The following is a 20,774-nucleotide window of genomic DNA, read 5'->3' as shown; positions in this document are numbered from 1 at the left end:
GCATAAACTTCCCTATACTAAAGAGGTTGACATCCATAAATTCTCTTCCTAAGAGACCAAGCTGTTTGTGAAAAGGGTAAGCATGTGCTGCACTATGTGTAAGAAGACCGACATACATATTCATATGACCTGTGAAGAACTGGGGTAGAATAGGTCTTCAGCAATCCATGCTTGCCATAAAATACGACTATGCTTGTCGTAAGAGGTGACTAACAGGATTGGGTGGTCAGGCATCTTATCCCAATTGTCTATGATCGATGCTCATGATGTCAATCACTGGATTGTTTGGTCCAGACTTGATTAGTTACAGCTGTCATATAGCTGGAATATTGCAGAGTATGGTGTTAAACAACAAACAAAAAACATATTCATATTGCCAAAAGGGACAGATGTTATGATCCTTTCTGATGAAGCAACACTACACCATTCGTTATAATGACTTGGACTGTGAAACTCAACTTTTACTCTCAGATTCCTGCTAATCTCTGATTTAATGTCACAAAACAGTGAAACCTGTAAATGTGCTCCGTGCTATAATATTTTCTTTGAACCCTTCTTCTCTTCGTATTTATTGCTGTGTTTTCTTATGATCCAGTGCTAATGATTCCCAACCAACACATTATGCTAGATAATGTGATGCTATGTCAGGTATTGATGAGGAATTACTATTGCAGCTGAAGAAAGGCCCTTCACCAAAGTAGGTGGTAAACCTTTGCTCACACCCTTGTGCTGAGGAACATATACTACAAGAAAAAACTGTTTACCTTTCTGCTTTTTCTGGCAGACTTTGTAAATATGTAGACAAAGGCAAAATATACAGCATTTTATGTTGCAGACAGATGCCATCTTGCTGCTGTAGTGTTCCAACTAGTTACTGCCATCTGCCGTGGTGAAACCACCTGCTGAAAGTCCAGGGAGGGGCATGCCTATGGAACCACCTTCCAGCCAGAAGTAGATGGTGAAAGATGTGGTCCATACTATACTGATAATGGTTGCTTTGTACCTTAATTCCCCATTCCTAATTGAAAACTTGGGAGTTTCCAAGACCAGAAATATCACATTGGTCATTGAGTGAGGAACTAATTTTAAGGGTCTGTGGCTTCTTACTATTGTATAAATATAAAACATGAATGCCAGAAAATAATCCTTCTTGATTATCCTTTCTGCTGAAAAAGATTTCATAAAAGGCAATATAGTGGTGAAAACCTCGCCTCATGTGACACCTTGGAATCCTCCCGGAGGATTTTAGCTTGGACATTCATTGGGTAATGCACCTTTAGAGGATTAAAAATGGGAAACTTATCAACATGATGCATGACTCTGATGCATCTATGAATGATCGCTACTGCTTACAAATATTGCCTTGTTTGAAGAACAAATTCAAATGAAAGAAATTCCTAAAGCACAGTCATCCCTCCTTCGTTTATGTACATGAATGACTTCATGAACATGAAAAGGACATGTAAGCATGCTGTGAGAAATAAGCTTCAATGGAAACTACAACAAAAAGGTTTTACATGTGACAGTTACATCATCAAAGAATTTGGTTCAGAGGATGAGCGAGCAGATCAAGACCAGGCCTGACTGTCTTCCTCTTTGACTCAGCAAGGCAGCAACCCCAGTCCCATCCCTCCCATGCCAACCAAGACACCTGTCACAGATACAAATTGCATACTGACGATGGTAGATGGACTTGCCACGACTAACAAGGGATTTTGTAAGGTCAATCTGTCTTGATCCTTTCATCGTTGTCATGTCGCACCCTTCCGGGGGTGTTGTCCGTCAAAACGTGTCCCCACCAGAACGAGGATGCTTTGAAGCATGACAGTCCCACTCATGTTGGAACATCCTACCCTGAGGTAATATGCAGTGATAGAATGTCCGAGATTCCCCTGCTTTCGTCTGATATCCCACGACAAGATTTAGTGGAGATTCCTTAAGTTGAAAACCAGACTAATTTGTTAAAGTGTGTCTACTTGAGAAATTTCCTGTTATCATATGATGGTGAATTTGCAGTGGGATGATTCACTAAATATTTGTGTAGGGCTTCAGTTTCAAAGCGTCTGACGTGACATATAGCTTGATTAATTTCTAAGTGATTGTTGTAATTACCTCTTAAGTTGCAAGCTATTCGAGAAAGATTGTTTTTCTCATTTAACATTGTGCCAGTGCATTCATGTAATCTTTTGAATAGTACCAAAAAAAATGAATTCAACCAGTAAGCTGTTTATTCCTTTTACCAGAATTGGTAGATGTTCAACCATTGTTTAGCAATTAAGTTTAGATAGTAGATGTTGGTAACTATACTAAATTGTCAAAGGTCTATTTTTTCAATATCACACAGAAAAGAACTTGAAGATGCACACAAGTCGATTACAGGAATTGAGAAGACTTTGGTTTTTGATGTTGGTAGAAATCTAAAAGTTAAACTTGTCTAATTTCGACTTCCTTCGCTCCACATTCCAGAAAGAAATTGTGGGACAAAGGACCAATCCATCATGTAATTGACACTTTGCAATTCGGGTTAACTTTTCACATAACATGTAAGCTATTCTCATCAATAAGATGCCCTATATAATGGGGTATTGCTCGAATGAAAATGTATTAACACAATACTTGAAACCATTACAATTGTTGATGGTTTACCTGACCTGTCTCATTCAAATATACCTTATTTGGCATGTCCTGCCATTGGCTTCCTGGATGGCGATCACATGTCAAGTGGTTGAACTTATATTTGCAAGAAAGGCAAAAGTCATCATTACTTCAAAACTGATAATTCAGCATAAATAATTAGCCCTCAACAACAAGCATGGCTGAGTGCTTATTGTCAATTGTGTAAAAACATTTGCAATTTAGAAAATATCTCAAATTATTGATTCGCAAAACATAAGTTAAGAAGAATGGATGAGATGTTTAATGGAAGGTTTGTAAAGATTTAGTTAATGTAATATTGTAGATACAAGAAAATGTATTAAGTTAAGGATAAACTGGTGTAAACGCTGTAGAGTGTTGATATCAGATGAGGCAATACTTCAGAGTGGTGATATCAGAGGTGGCAATACTTCAGAGTGGTGATATCAGATGTGGCAATACTTCAGAGGTGATATCAGATGGGACATTGCTTCAAGGTGGTGATATCAAATATGGCAATACTTCAGAGTGGTGATATCAGATGGGGTAATACTTAAGAGTGGTGATATTAGATCGGGCAATACTTAAGAGTGGTGATATCAGATGGGGCAATGCTTAAGAGTGGTGATATTAGATCGGACAATACTTCAGAGTGGTGATATCAGATGGGGCAATACTTAAGAGTGGTGATATCAGATGGGGCAATACTTAAGAGTGGTGATATTAGATCGGGCAATACTTAAGAGTGGTGATATCAGATGTGACAACACTTCAGAAATGATACCATCAGCTGTATACAACATGATATCATATGTTGCCAAGAGCAACAAGTTGTGTTGGGTTATTACCTCAAATAACTTTTTTCTGTCAAATGTTGCTAAGATAGAGTGAATAAAAATAGAATAATTTCACTGTCTTGCCAAATACCTTGTATAGCTATACTACACCATTTTTGATAGGGATATGTTTTATCTTTCCTAATGATAGACAAAACTGATTCTCATAATGTATCAAGTGTTTATTATCCCCAACCCAACGAAGTTGGCGGGGGATATAGAAACGGGCTCCGTCCGTCACGTTTCGTTTCCGGAGCATAACTCATAAACTGTTCAATATTTTTTCATCAAACTTTGCAGGTCTGTCAGGTACGTGCTGAACTGGTGCCTTTTGCTATTGAGAAATTTTAGAAATATCTATTTTTTTATGTTTCCATGGCAACAAGATGGACTTAGGTTCTGTGAGGGTAGGGTTCGTTTCCGGAGCATAACTCATAAACCGTTCAATATTTTTTCATCAAACTTTGCAGGTCTATCAGGTACATGCTGAACTGGTGCCTTTTGCAATTGAGAAATTTTAGAAATTTTTATTTTGTACGTTTCCATGGCAACAAGGTGGACTTAGGTTCCAAACTCATCTTTTTTTTACAATTTCCATGACAAGTTCCACCTCGGTTAAAAAAGGTTAGAGTTTGTTTAGATTAAATTATGTCATAAATTCTGCAACAGGGGCAGGGAATATAGCCACGTTAGTGGCAAACTCTTGTTTAAATAGAATGACTTGTCTGATTACCCCTATCAGAAGTTGAGTAGTGTATAATCTTGTGAATGAGAGAAGGTAATGTTATTCATAAATTGTTGCACCAATCAAGCATATATAGAATTTTCTCACTGTGATCGCATAGCATTTGAGGAGTATAAATAACCTTGACATCCTATGTACAACTAAAAGTTGCTTTGTTTAAGGGAAAATGTTTTGTAGTCTCATCAGCATTCTATTGTGTAAAATGGCCCTGTTTATATATGCAAACCACATTTAATAGTAATGGAATTATTAATATTGAGTTTGTGGACAATGGAATGCATATGCATGTGTATTGATGTGTGGTGGGAAGTGGGACAGAACTAACTACTTCCTGATAAGACGGCAAAGAATATGATCGGTTTTATCAAGTTTGCAGTTGTGATGTCGGCAATAAATTGTGTGGCTTTATTAGAATGGGAATGTAAACTGTGTACAACACTTTGGAAAAAGTTGTGAAATTTGTATACAATGTTACTAAAAGAGAGTGAATATGCCATTGTGTGCACTATAGGGATTTCATCATACACTTTTGATATGATATTTTACAAGATATCGAAATATGACATACTGAAGCACAACGGAAATACATTATAACCTCAAATTAACTCAAAATCAGAAAATATATACCTTTTTGTGCATTTTGTCCAATTGCAAACACATCAAATGATATTCAAACCCATACATCAAATAGTAGTGTTTGATTATCTCGTTCTTAAGTACCGAAAGAAAAAAACTATTTTTGTGGCTATGTTGTCAAATATTATACTAAATTAATACCAATTCGAGTGAGTGAGTGAGTGAGTTTGGTTTTACTCAGTTTTAGTAATATTCCAGCAATATCACGGCGGGGGACTCCAGAAATGGGCTTCACACATTGTATCCATGTCGGGAATCGAACCCGGGTCTTCAGCGTGACGAGTGAACGCTTTAACCACTAGGCTACCCGACCGCTACCAGTTCGAATATTCATGGTATTGTAGTATATAATTTATGTATTTATGATATGATATAATATCTATTATTGAAACTATACTGATGCTATGTTATTCACAAATGGAAAAGGATTAGAAACAGACAAACGGTTTTTATTAATAGGGCGGTCCGGTACCCTTGTGGTTAAAGTGTTTGCTCGTCATACCAAAGACCCGGGTTCAATTCCTGACATGGGTTCAATGTGTGAAGCCAGCTGTGATATTGCTGGAATATTAATACTGCTAAAGGCGGCGTAAAACCATACTCACTCATTCACTCAATTTTACCTTGATTTTAAAGAGCATATTATTCATTTGAGAGTAAATATTGAAACACTCATTCCATCACAGTGACGGGCCTTAACATTCAACCCGATATGTATACAGATTAAAGAAATAAGTGAAAAATCACAATTATCAAAATGTGTTATGGTCTACGATAATGGGAATGAGCATACCATTCAGTGTTAGATAAAGAGTTGTGAGGAAAGCAGTCTGAGGGAAAAGAAATCATCATCACAATTACTTTAAGTCTAACACACAATTGATGGACTTAAAAATGAATGAGGTACTTGTAGAAAAATTTCTGTTAAAACACTATGAGTATTGTTGAAAATGGCGTCACAGTTTACCTTCAACTAAGTTTACGTAGATGAATTAGCTGAACCTAAAGAAGGTGCTACTGTGAAATAGACTTCTGATGAGGTGATAATTTAAAATGAAAATTACAGGCTAATACACTTGCAATGAGCCATAGATGAAAGACATTTTTTTTCAAACCTCTTTTCTAGTCTACCCTTTCCAGGTTTAGCAACAGTACTAAATAATGAATTTCACACTGTTAAAAATAATAGGATAGACTCTCAAACATAGACATTTGCAGGTGTTCATTTGCAGTTGCTGCCTGTGCTAATTGCCTCCAACTGTTGGTTTACGGAGTGTAATAGTCATTAGCATGTAATGCATGAATTTGTTGGTGTTTAAGCATCGTGAAACTATATTAAGAATTAGAACTTCAGTTGCTTCATTCTGTAGTTGTCTATTTGTACTTTCATGTAGTTTCTTAACAAATGTTTCACAAATATTAGCTTCTGTAACAAAGATACATAATTTGGTTTTCATCCGAATCTGGATCTGTTCATCACCAAACCCAATCACATATTGCTCTGTCACTTCAGATTACAACCCTTTAGATTGTGTGATGATGCATGTAACCTAACAGTAATTTCTGGGGGTTGAAATTGATGGTTTCATTATTTTGGACTCTCTTCCTTGTCCAGTGACAATGAAATGAATGCCCCAAGACACTGTTTGTTTGTTAAATTAGATTTGAAAGGCACATTGTTACCAGTTTACTTTCTCAGAGTACTTGTGAAGACACAGTTGAGTCACCTGGGCTTTTGGAAGATATACCCATAGTGTAGGAAGAAGTAACTCAACCGGCTTCTGGATTTGTTGCAACAACCCATGTGTCCTTGATCTTCACCCACAGAGATTGTCTAGTATGCTGTCCAAAAGCAACGTTTTCTAGCAGGGTTTTTTCCTGTATCTCTTTGGCCCGATTCAGCTCTACTGAGAGTGAGTGAGTGAGTGAGTATGGTTTTATGCCGCTTTTAGCACTATTCCAGCAATATCACGGCGGGGGACACCAGAAATGGGCTTCACACATTGTACCCATGTCGGGAATAGAACCCGGGTCTTCGGCATGACGAGCGAACGCTTTAACCACTAGGCTACCCGACCGCCCCAGCTCTACTGAGAAAAGCAGAAGGTGGACTGGATGGAGCCAGGTGGATTACCTTCACCAAAGGTAAAGAACTGGAAACATTATTTTCATTGCTGCTTGACTCAGGCAATATGCTCCATTTGACTATCTGCTCGATAATGAGACCATGGCCTTGTTTTCAAAAGAATCTCTGAGGAGTGATTGGCTTCTGGTTGTCAATTCCAGAAGAAGCAGAGCGAAGTACTTCCAGCAAATGTTTTTCCTCCCTAGCCCGCACCCTTGATGAGGAGTATCTTGGCAATATGGTTTGACCTGTATGAGTGAGTGAGTGAGTTAGGTTTAACGCCTCTTTTAACAGTATTCCAGTTATATCGTGGTGTGTCAGCTTAATGTGGGAGGAAAGCCTGAAGTGATGCAGGTCTCAGACGTTTACCACTTCGATGAAACCCACGAGCACGGGTATGGTGCTGACAAACCTGGAAACATAATCTGGGCGAACAGGATTCAAACCCACAATCATAGGTTTTTGGCGTGCCCAAGGGACGCAACTCTGCACAGCGAATCGCGCCACCTTAGACAACTGGGCCACCCGTGCCCCCTGATCTGTATGAACACTGACTGACTCTTCTTCCATATGGGATGCTTTGAGATCTCTCCCAACATTGATTCTGTTCCACCTTTAACTTTGTTAGAAAAGGTGACAGGTGCAAATTCTCGATGTCTCATTTTCCACTGATATATCAGAGCCCATGGCATTAGGGTCATGTCAGTATTACATGCCCTGTCTTCATCAAATTTGGTAGATACTATTATCCTTCTCAACTTTTGCTAAGGATCAAAATAGTCCTGTTTTGGCAAAGGTGTGGTCCTTATCAAAAGTTGAATAGTATACATGGTTGCCTACTTGAGCTATCTGTTTGTTCTCAAGGGACTGCCTCCATGGTCTAGAGGATAGAACGTCTGCACAGGGAGCAGAAGGTCAGTGGTTTGATCCCTGTCCGTGTCATATGAAAAGATGTTAAAAGAAGGTAGTTGCTGTTTCCGTGCCTGGAGCTCGGCATTAGGAGAAAACAAGGACTGATTGGCTCATAGTCATTATACTGAGTCTGAGTGGGGTATCTATGTTAACTGGAGCATGGTATCTCATTGGGCTAGCACTAAAAATAACAGCACTAGTACAGGCACTCACAGTGCATATACGTTGCGACATAAGTGCTTTAGAAGATGGCTCAGGTCATATTTGTTCTAGTTAGTATTTTTACCAATTCTGACAATGCTGATTGAAGTTCCATGGTCCCAACATTTTCTTACTATTGTTTCTGTATTCTCACCCCATAGAACACGTCACTCCCAAGTGTTTGTTTTTTTCGCTATCCTCTTCTAACATATTTGTTGTTTGCTAGAACCTTGTATGACACGTTCTACTCTGGACCAAGAAGCACCTCACATGACACTTGCCTACTTCATGCTATTTGTTGACCAGGGTGCCATTGAACAAAACAACCTTAGTGCTCCGACGGTTGTAGGCCTATGTTAAGGTATGAGAGTTACGATCACCTTAGCGCTAAGATCCTTTGTTCAACAGCACCCTGAGACTGAACAGAACTTAAGAAGGTTCAACTTCTCCAGAAGTTGTTAACTTGCATTTGCAGAAAGCATAGGAATTAAAACAAGGAATGCACCAAATTCCTTTTTTATGATATGCTGCAAAAATACAATGCCACCCAGCCTCATTTCAGTTAATTAGGATGCTGCTCAGGGTGTGTTATCATGATTTGCTCAGATGACTCTTCTTGTCCAGTTCGACACCACGATGCACAAGCAGGAGCACAATGAATCAGTTTCCAAACTGTAGGGATATATGTTTTCTAGCATATGATATACCAACATCAGTCTGAACTGCCCTATTTCCCATAGTTGCCAGTTTATCTATCTCGGGTATCTTTGTGTTTACAACTGAGGAAGTCATTTTGTGTACCACTTCACCTCTGTCTATATTTATTTGCAATTGACTTGACAACTTAAGACACCTAAGATAGCCAGTGGGAAAGAATTGCTTGCTAGGATAAGCGTACTATAACATATAGACCTTTATGGGATTTCCAAACTTGATTCAAACATGGTATTTGTATTATTCCCTCATTCATTATGTGGAGTTCTTGATTGTTATTGCTTTTGACAAACTTTTAATAAATGAGTGAGTATGGTTTTATGTCACATTTAGCAACATGCTAGCAATATCATTGTGGGAGACACCAGAAATGGGCTTCACACGCTGTACCTTTGAGAAATTGAACCCGGGTCTTCCCCCCACCTGTTTAAAACCAAATGTAGTATCTTGTAAGCATTGAAATTGAGAGGATTTGTATATTTTGGACACCACCCTTTTAAAAATGCTGGATCCGCCCTTGCTACATAAAGTTTTTTACAGTTCTCATTTTGAATAATTTTATTGAAAATATAATGAACTAGGACCGATTTATCCTGCCTGATTATGTTTATGAGGTTAAAATGATAAAAACACATGAACATGTTCCTTTTTATCTCACCTTCAAATACTATATAAAAGTGTATAAAGGTTATAGAATCAAAATTCATGCTTTCTATAACAACATAATAAATATTTGTAATTGCATGATAATATTGATGTGGATATGAGCCTTTAGTCATAGTTATCATAATTTTAAGGGTCATCCTGAATGATTAAATGTTCATTTAGCGAATTATTTATCATCAATTGAGATTCCTTTCAGTTTTAAGGGACAGATATTATTAAGATAGTCCCTTTTTACACACTAATCATACTCTTGAAATTTTCTCAAGCCATAAAGAAACTTTTATGTTTTCTCTGCTTTAAATCAATTCATCAGCGTGAAACCTGTAGTATTGTCAGTTTCCAGACTACCTAATGCTCTTTTCAAGTTTAATGGAGAATACTGATATGTTTATTATGTATACCTTTTTCAAGCTGCTATTCAAAATGCCAGTGTAGGTTTACTTGATGTATGTGAGTAGCAGCGGACAAGAAGCAGGGTGTTGAGGCTTGAATTGAGAACAGGTTATACCAGAGTCGAGAGAGACCAGCTGAGGCAGGAGAGGGCACAAAGCGTGAGAAAGCTCATAGGTGTCTGTGCTTACACCTTCCCTTAATGTCATTGCATAATTCATTATTTTGTAGACCCTCTCCAGACTGTTTATTTGCTAATTGAAGGAAAAGCATAGCCCACAAGGTGTTTTCTGGAGTATATTTACTTATGTGTCTCCTATTTCCGTCTGCCCTTATCCTGTAAGCTACACCGGTGTCTTCTTCCTCCGTACCATGTTTCATTTCCACGACACAACATCTCATTAATCGTAACCCCTGTTCTTTGTACTGGTCATGATTTCTGCTCTCAAGACTGTGTGCATACTAAATAAAACCTATAGGGCTCTGAAGTCTCGCTTTCCCAACAGCCTTCTCAGGTAAAACGTTGATAAATACACTTTTGATAAGCAGTGATAAGTGATATGAAAGAGATTTACAGCCTATGTTTGGCTACCTGTCCACTGCCTGTTGACTTCTTTACATAGGTGCCCCTTGGCAGTGCTTGGCGTAATTTCTACTTACCTCGCTGGCAAGTAGATGGGACCAGAGAGCGTGGGAAAGCGTGCGCTGTGGAGCGATCACCTAGCGTGACAAACTGCACACCGACGACACTGTACTTCCTTCAATCTATTGTACGCTGTTGTTAGCTTTTGTTTCTCCAATTAACAATACTGTTTACATTACATCACATAAAATTCAATTCTCGTTTGTTTGTCAGGTAGTTTTATAATTCAGTTTGAATTGATGTCTTGAGGTGGACTCGCTACTTCACCAATAATGGATAACAATCCGTTCAAGAAAGATTCCTTGCCTGCAAACAGTCCACAGTTTTAGACAAGTGGTAAACCTCAATTTATGGTGCAGTTTGTTAAAATAGTCAGCAGAAGAAATGATATTGTTCCACACAGTTAGGACACACATAAAATCCACAAATAATCCATAGAAGAAATTCACAGTTCACAATCACCAGAATCCAAAGGGTTATAAACCCATCTATTCATACAATCCTCTTCGGTGACAAAGCTGTAAGTACATGCGAGTCGTGACCACAATGCAGACGTTCACATTTCAGTCGTCAAAGAAATAAGATCTTAATGCTGAAACTACACAATCCACTCAAATTATGCTTTCCTTAAGGTTTATTCACAGAACTAATCACTGTTTGGATAAGAAATCGAGACAAGTACATACATATCGACTCTCTCTAGCAATGTGTATCTTGCAAAAGTAATTACATCCGTCTCGTCATGAGATAAATCCTTATATTCCCAGGATGGCGTAAGGAGGAGTCTGCTGGTCGTAAGTGTATAAAACTTCTATCCCTACAAAGTTTCCCAGTGTAGATAAAAGTGTTGTGAAGCTTGCCCGCTGTGAGTAAGGGCCGCCTTCAGCTGTCTGCGTGGAACAGGTAGATAACTCACGTCAACCAGCAGAGCTAGGCGCCCAGTACTCCAGGTGAGCGATGCCAGGACTTCATCAAACACTTGACTGGGCTTACATGGAGCCCAATAACAGATCCATTGCTTGGACTATGCACCTGAGGTGAAGCCACTGAGGCACATCAACCTCTAGGATGAAGCGTGTATGAACTGGACACTGACACGGATTGTTGAATAGCCAGTGGTGTATGTAGCTTCAGTTGGTGAAACCAGCAATCACCCTGCACACACATTCCATGCTTAGAATATATCCAACGCATTAGTAATTCCAGGAGCATTTTCATATTCATGTCTTCATTAATTATTCTATTGGTGTTGTACTATTCTACTCCAGTGGTAGCTTGAAATAATGGTCCTGTTTTGTGTGTATGTATGGTCTTTGATACAGGTATTGATTACAGTTATTTTTATCTATCTTACAAACTCGTTTAGTGTTTCACACCTGCTCTTTGTATCATCAGTAAGTAATTCACCTGAGGAAGTCATATGCTTGATTAAGCAGAGGTGTGCTTTTCATATCAGGATTGGTTTATGGTCTTGATAATGTACAATTAGGAAGGAATCCTGTACCTAGGTCTACCTCAGTTCATACACATGCATGTTTGCATGAATATTTTATTCTGTTAGGGTGATTTTGAGGAGGTATTATTTTTCAGTGTTTCGGGTGGTATGAATAAGGCACTGCTTTGTTTTTGTCTGGCACGTGTAACATATCTATACAGTGTCTATCACTGAATGTACCGCTAAGGTCGATTCTGATCCCTTAATTATCAGAACACTCCTTTAATTCAAATGTCATTTACAATATGAATGTGGTAATACTGACAAAAAGGTTTAGTGTTAACTCACATCTAATCCTTTAGATTTATGCAATTTCAAGCAATCATACTATCTACGTGTGTTTGGATTATTCTTGATTCATACCAAAAAGTTTAGTTTGTTTATAGGTTGAAATTGTGGATTGTGGAGACATTTCTGATGCAGCCATAAACATAACTCACTCACTCACTCACTCACTCACTCACTCACTCTGTAATCAGTTTTAGTTACTATTTTATATATATCCTTAAACGACAACAATTTCAGATTCATTATCATGAAAGGTAAGCATTATGTACTTTAAGAGATAAACATCAGGTTTGTGGGTGTTACGCACAATTGTATAATTGTTTTATGTTTTCTTTCCCATCAAAATGGGGTTAAAATATTGTATACTATAAATACTATTAACTATACTTTCATGCATAACTGTTAAAGTGCATAATTTCCCTGTATGCCTCTGTAGTAAAGTGTAACTTTGGCATGGTAGTTGATAAGTTCATGTGGAACGATAGAGTGAGTGAGTTGGGTTTGATGCTGCTTTGAATGGTATTCCAGTTATATCCAACTTAATGTGAGAGGAAAGCCTGAAGTGATGCAGGTCTCAGATGTTTACCACGTTTGTGAACCCATGAGCACAGGCATGACAAACTCAGAAACAAAATGAGGGCGAACTGGGATTTGAACCCATAATTATAGGTTTCTTATGTCGCCAGGGAGGCAACTCTGCACAGAGAATTGATCTGCCTCAGATGACTGGGCAACCACAATCGAATGCTCAACACACCCTTCTTTATTTGGACAGTACATTGAAACATTTAGACTATGAAATACCCATCTTAGAAAAGTTAGCTACTCTTAACAAAGACCAGCAAAACATTATTAAGTCCACGACCGCCTCCATGGTCTAGTGGTAGAGCATCTGCCTGGAGAGCGGGAGGTTGGGGGTTCGATCCCCGGCCGCGTCATACCAAAGATGTTAAAAGCTGGTACTTGTTGTTACCCTGCCTGGCACTCGGCATAAAGGGGCTAAAACAAGGACAGTATACTGTATCTGAGTGGGGTATTAATGTTAAACTGCGGCATGGTATCTCAGTGGGCTAGCACTATAAAATCGGCAATAGTCTGGACTAGTACAAGCAGCCACATAGACAAATGTGCATGCACATCGCTATATAAGTGGAATAATCTTGAATGTGATGTTAACCCCTATTTAACCTCACCTCACCTCACCTCCTTAAGTCCACATATTCTTAATTATTATTTTACCTAACCACTCTAACTTCGATGAATATAAAATAAAAGATATACAAGTACAAAAATCGAACAAATTATAGCTCAACTTTTTTAGCAATATGTAATAAAATGCATTCCATGTATATGCCCTAGCCAATAAATAATATACCTAATATATGAAGTCTTCTTTGGCAGGTGTAAACATATATATAAGTGACTGTAAGTATAGTTTATATAGTGCACTGCACTTTAAACAGATTTATTTTTCCACAAAATGATGACAACTTTATGACAAATGAAAAATATGTAATTTTGAACCACAATATTTATTTTTATTGTTGCCAACTTGAGGGTTAGCAAAAATTCTGGAAACCATATAATAATAAAGTGTGACCTCAGGGAACTGAAGCAACTGTGAAATACCCAGATTAAGGCTTACATGTTTTTCTGTGTACTTTGTTATTCTGTATCTGTATCTATCCTGAATGGTTTCATTAATCAATGTATCAACAGCCCCAGTACACTGGCACACACCTCTTGTCTGTGTCAGTCTCTCAAGTTTCTGTTCACTTTTTCAAAATGCTGGATCTCCCTCTGAAGTATAGGGGGGCACGGGTGGCCCAATTCGCTGTGCAGAGTTGTGTCCCTTGGGCACACCGGAAACCTATGATTGTGGGTTCAAATCCTGGTTCGCCCCAATTATGTTTCTAGGTTTGTCAGCACCAAACCTGTGCTCGTGGGTTTCCCAGAAGTGGTAAACGTCTGAGACCTGCATCACTTCGGGCTTTCCTCCCACATTAAGCTGACACGCCGCGATATAACTGGAATACTGTTAAAGGCGGCGTTAAACCCAACTCACTCACTCACTCACTCACTCACTCATATATAGGAACAAATGGTGCATTATCTCAGGCTAAAAGAGGAAATGTTTCTTGGACAATGCTTGACAACTGACATTGTTCTAAAGAGCCAAGTGTTATGTGTGCCTAGTTGTGTTTGTTGGTAATCTTGGTGGCATGAAAATAAAACATGTCCTCCATTATCACTCTTCTTTTCATTAAAAATATATAAAAGATCTACTTCTGTTTCCTCGCTTTTGAGAAAATGTGGGCAAGAAACATTTATTTTATGCAGACTTACGGCAACAAAGTCATCCCATTCAGTAGTACACCCCAGTGAAATGATTGATATGTTTGTGGAGTAACTACCGTATTCGACGTAATAAGTGCCCAGGGCGCTCTCAAAATTAGAAATAGGGTGCTCTTATTAGAATTAGAGTTGAAAGATATATTTCGTGGTTTATGCTGACAGCCTGAAATGTTTATGTACGACAGATATATTGTTCCAGAATGTAAATGCCCATGATTAAGGGTGCATATATATAACACACGATTGCGTATTATACGTGAAAAAATAAGTCTTGTGTACATTGATCAATCGGAAGGGGTGCCAATTGGGATTGTTCACTAGCCAATATATTAGCAAATATCGCTGAGGGCACTTATTAGAGCGGGGCGCTTATTACGTCCAATACGGTAATGTATGAGTTCATTAGAACAGACAATTTACAAAGTGATATCTATAGAAGACACTGAGGGTTTCACCTAGCCTATGAAAACTGATTCTCAGAAAATGTTTGGAGAGTTATGAGCACAATTCTGCTATTTTAGATATTGATAACACAAATAACATCATGAACATTTTAGTTGATGAAAATATTGAAAAAATGAAATGATAGTTCCTTGAGTGATTATTGGATCTAGTACTGACTTATTAAAAATGTTGCATCCCATAGGACTCGTCAAAAATAAAGACATTTGCATGAAAATCGAAGAAACATGCAAGATTCATGCATCATGTGAACCCTCTACATCTATCTACTTTGGTTGCTGAAGTGAACCAGCTTTCTTCCCATTTGGCCTCACCTGGTTAAGGTCGTAGACTTCTCACCTGGATAATCTGTTCTTCTCGTTTTCTTAACCCAGCAACACCTCACACACCCAATCAGCCATAATATCTACGTGTTACCACAGCAACCAACAGAAACACCCCTGTGGTGATGCAAAGAAGACGATGAATGAAAGAGACAGAAAACAGCAGTTTGTGGTTTTGTTACAGGGGTCACGGTCAAAGGCCCCTGATTTGCTCTCCAGACAGTAAGTTTTTTCCTGTACTGTTGATAGGCACTGAGACACTTCTCCAAAAGTAAAGGTGTCAGACAGATGAACTTCTTCTTATAGCATTTCTGTAATACTCCACCATCCAAATTTCACGATTCAAAGACGAACTCAGCAGGACCATACCAACCTCCCAGAGAGAAAGAACCAATGGGGCCTCCATTCCATTTGCATTCAGTAATATTCCCAGTATGAAAACATCGCATTAGAAAGAAAAGAAATCTCATAACCACCTCCACCATCAAGAACCAAATGTATGTTAAACGCTGGGTTTGGCAGCAGTGTTCATGGTATTGGGAGATTAACATGGAGAGTGAGGTGTTCACCTTCATACAGACAACAAGCTCTGTGAGGGGGCTCCATGTGGGGGACAGTGACTCATCCCGCCTGTATACTCATCTCCGTGAAAACAGAGAACTAGCTTGATAAAAGACAACCTTCTTAGACAAATAGATGGCTGCTATAGTTAGAGGTTGATACTCCTGAGAATGATTCCACTCACTTGTAGGAATCTACACAAACACCAGCAAGGATGATGACTGACAGAACACTGAGTAGACCTCTAGTGGTTCCAGGCCTGCAGGGCAGGCAGAGGGAAGGGGAACTTAAACCTGGCTTTAAACATTTGGTCATTGAAACTCCCTTTTCTAAATAACAACTTGAGAAGGATAGGCTGTTATTGGAGGATGTTTGATGTCTTACTCAACAAATTTGTCATGAAGATTTCTACGGCATGTTACAGTGTTTGTTGTCTGATAAAGAGTATTGTCATTTAGGTTAGGAAAGGGCGGTGGGGTAGCCTTGTGGTTAAAGTGTTTGCTCATCATGCCAAAGGCCCAGATCTGATTCTTCACATGGGTGCAATGTGTGGACCCCATTTCTGGTGTTGCCTTCCATGATATTGCTAGAATTTTGCGAAGTGTAAAATCCTACTCACTCACTCACTCACTCACTCACTCACTCACTCACTCACTCACTCACTCACTCACTCACTCACTCACTCACTCACTCACTCACTCACTCACTCACTCACTCACTCACTCACTCACTCACTAGGATTGGGACACACAATAACATGTTGTCACCTGAATCAAAGTTTTTTTAAAGTAATGACTGAAGAGAAATCTTATGCCAGTTTAGCTTTACTTCTACATGACATCTTGAAAGAGAATTTCTTAAACATTTTATGGCATGTATAGCCATCGATCTACACAGTCATGTTGTCTGCGTCTCAAGTAAGGCCAGATTCACACTTTTCTATTTCTTGAAGAATTATTAAATAAAAAAGACATTGCCAAATATGTTTTTGTTCTTTAAAAAGATATCTTATGTTCTTATGTTGTCTTATTTTTCATAAGGTTTGATGTGTGGTTGAACTTATTTAAATTTTTTGTTATACAGTTTTAGCTCACCTGACATATCGTTCAAGAGATTCAAATCTGATTTTTTTAATATGGCCTCCACAGCAGCCATATTGAAAAAAACTGTTTGTGGTCATTACTCCATAATTTTTGTTTAAAATGTATTTCAATTTGGTGCATGTATAGTTAGTAGTGGCGCTCAATATATATGTTCCATACATTTTAGATATTTGAAAATTGGGCCTTGAAAAGAAAAGCTGAAACTTCTTATGGCATGACACCATCACTTTTGTTAATTGTTAAATATGTTATGCATTTTGGTACATGTGGAGTTAGTAGTGGGACACAGTCTGTATGTTCTATTGTTTTGCGATATTTCAAATTTTGACCTATATTTGACCTTTGCACTTTGACCTAAATAATCTCAAACTGTATTTTCTTGAGTATAATTCGCACCCCCTCTAGTGGATTCAGTATTTTGGAAAAAAAGAAATATTTGAATATTTTGCGCAGAAAAAATTACACTGTACCCCTTCAGCAAATTCCAGTAAACGAACGGATGATGAGAAACTTGGTCAGTACAAATTTGTGTTACGTGCTCACTGTAATGTCTTTCCATTGGGGGAAAAAAACATCAAAACTCATTATTGCGTGTATAATGCACACACCCTTCTACACAGCTATGTTTTTTGGGGAAAGTGTGCACTATACTTAAGAAAATACGGTACATTGCCTTACGAAAACAAAATCTTCTGTGAATCTGCTGAACCATTGAAGCTGAAACTTCACATACTTGTTTGCACCAATGATGACAGGTTTGCCGTTTGCATCTGATTTTCAGTATGGCTGCCATGAGCTGAAACTTTGTGTAAAGTAAATTTAACTGTTGTGTAGTCAGTCCAACAATGTTCTTCAGTATTACATTCATTATTGGAGATTTAGAAATATTTTGGATAGTTACTTGTGTAGCGACCATAAAATTTCCGAGTACCTTGATGGGATCCCTTGATGGGATTCAAACCACGGACCTTTTGATCCAAGGTCAGACGCCTTGTCCACATGACCAAAGAGGTTAACCCTGTCAGCAAGCTGACAAGGTAAGGATGTCATCTGTGGGATGACTCCACGTCCTGCTACACTTGCTTTAAATTTGTTAATACTTTTGTCATCAGTATTTATCAAATAAATATTAGAATAGCAATGCAGTCAATCTTAAACCATTGACTACCTAACAAGGAGGGCTACAGTGACATAGTACCATTTTTGACCTATCACACCACTGCATTAAGTGGATTAAAACATTAACTGCTTTTCCGAATTTAAAGAAAGATAGATTTATGGTTGGAGTTAGCTGTAAACTAAATTTTGGAAAGTCTGATGTATATTCGCCATTGACTTGTCATATTTAAAAAAATATCTAAACAAATCTGTTCTTAACATAATTTTAAAAGACGAGAGCTGATAAATGACCATTTAATACTTTTTAATCCGACTTGATCCCAATTAAAACTTGCACAAAAGAATGGTCTTTTCTATAATATCTTAATCCAGTATTTCACAATGGACATAGCAACTAAGCTCATTTTTATTTAGATTTTTTTAACACATCCAGATGTATGTGAGGAGATAATCGAGTACTGAACATTTATCCATCTTTTCTTCTTCTCCCTGTTTTGTGTGTGATCCCACCTTGAGCTCTGATGAGAATTACTTCTGCAACCACTTGTAGCACGCTAATTGAACGTATGATTGATCATGTAAGTCAAACCCTCACAATCTCTGACAGGTGTTAAAAACAACTAAATGTACGTCAAAGCCACATGGGCATTCTTAGCTCTCTGATGTCTAGACCGCCCTCCAATATGTTTATTTTCACACAAATTCTGAATTTGCAACAACATTATTTTGCAAACAAGGTGTACATCAAGTGCACCACTCAGTCACGATACCATGGAAAAAGTGGACTGGAACCTTTCCAGCTGTCTCTCAGCTGATAATGAAGACACTGTCTGTTCGAGGTGTTCTAATGTCAGCTGATTGGTTGATACACTGACTAGATGCTCTCGAATAACTTCAAACGATATGCCTCACTGAGTACTTGTATGTTCTACAAAAGAAATGCACTTGAGCTGTTTATCACTACTAATGCAAAAATACTCCAAAGGCTTACATTCATCTCTTTCGTACCCGTCTGTCGTCACTGTTTCTCCTGGGATATCCACTTCTTATATCTGCTATCAGGAGGTCATGATAGGTGTGGATTGAATTAAAAATGCATTAACCTTAATAGATCTGTGTTTGAGTTTAAAGGTGAATGAGTTTTTGTTATTGTATTTTTACGAGCTGTTAAAATTCTCTCTTATTACATTGAAATCTCACTTTGAATCTTTATGAGGGTATGTTTAACGTCTCTCCTCTTTCCTGCCTCCCTTCTTTATGAGGAGGGGGGTAGCCTAGTGACTAACAGTGTTTGCTTGTCACGCCGAAGACGCGGGTTCGATTCCCCACCTGGGTACAATGAGTGAAGCCCATTTCTGGTGTCCCCTGCCGTGGTAATGCTGGAATATTGCTAAAAGCGGCTTAAAACTCACTCACTTCTTTATAAGTCAAGAAATAAGTCTACCTGGTAGTTTCACATGATCAAGAGGGTGAATTGAGTTAACACAAGTTTGATCCGTTTTTAAATTTATATCACAGTGTGTCAGCTTCAGGTGTTAGACATTGACTACTTTGGCGTAACCCACGGGCATGGGTATGGTGTTGACAAGCCTGGAAACATAATCAGGGTGAATCTGAGATTTGAACCAAACTTTGTATGCACAATGCAATACAGTGCCTTAGATTTCTGGCTGCCAATTCCCATAATGCCAGAGGATTCATGCTTTAATCAAATAATGACATGAACAGAATGTCAACCATCATACTCATCTTGATTCTCTTGAGCAGAAGTACAATAATGACATCATACAAAAGTACTGGAAATATTAACTTCATTAATAGTTAGTAATGAATATACTATACCCTGTGTGACTGAAAGAGAGGTAAGGGAAGCCTAATGGTTAAAGTGTTTGCTCATCATGCCAAAGACCCAGGTTTGATTTCCCAGAACGGCCAGTAGCTGAAGTCTTTTCTTGGTATCTCAAGACACTTGTACACGCATATTACGAAAGTAGGATCATATAAAGCTTTTGGATACCATGGCTGGGGTCAGTGAGAACAACTTCATTAGAAAACAATAAAGGATAGGAGAAGGACACATATATATGGTGCTCCAGTAAATCAAGGTACAAAAGACAGCTCTTGTTGGGATTTCCTCCATTATCAGACCATGGATAGCAGTATATTCATTAGCAAATTTATGCAAATTCATGAATGCTCAAGTAGTCAAAGATTGTATTTAGTCCCAGATCATCAGTTTTGTTTGTTTTGTTTGTTAGTTGTTTAATGCAACCCACCACAATATTGCAGTTATATGATGGTGGTCTGTAAATAATAAAAAATTCAGCGATTGACATCATGATCATCAGTGACTTTAAGAATATGCTTGATCACTGATCTCATAGTAAATGTAATACTGTTATCTTGACTGTAAATCTTTAATGCATGTGTACACTGTGTGTAACGTACCGGTAAATGAACTCCAGGCCATGTGGACTTATTTACACTTAAAGCATGTTTTCTTCTTCATCCAGAAGCCTTAAGGTACAGCTATATTTTATTGGCATCCTGCAATCCTTGCCTGACA

At 38.2% G+C, this 20,774-nt stretch overlaps 1 protein-coding gene across 1 annotated transcript in view; it reads right to left on the bottom strand.

Annotated features, from left to right (window-relative positions):
- The window catches only part of LOC139444216 (delta-like protein D), a 154,754-nt gene extending 143,648 nt beyond the window's left edge, over positions 1 to 11,106 (bottom strand). The window contains exon 1 of the mRNA XM_071225132.1: positions 10,520 to 11,106. The gene's annotated coding sequence lies outside the window, so the exon portion shown is untranslated. The remainder of the gene's footprint in view (positions 1 to 10,519) is intronic.
- Between the last annotated feature and the right edge of the window lie 9,668 nt (positions 11,107 to 20,774).

Source organism: Haliotis cracherodii, unplaced genomic scaffold (genome assembly GCF_022045235.1).
Source record: "Haliotis cracherodii isolate W230 unplaced genomic scaffold, xgHalCrac1.p SCAF_5, whole genome shotgun sequence".
Lineage (NCBI taxonomy): Eukaryota > Metazoa > Mollusca > Gastropoda > Lepetellida > Haliotidae > Haliotis > Haliotis cracherodii.
This window is presented reverse-complemented; position numbering and strand designations above follow the sequence as displayed.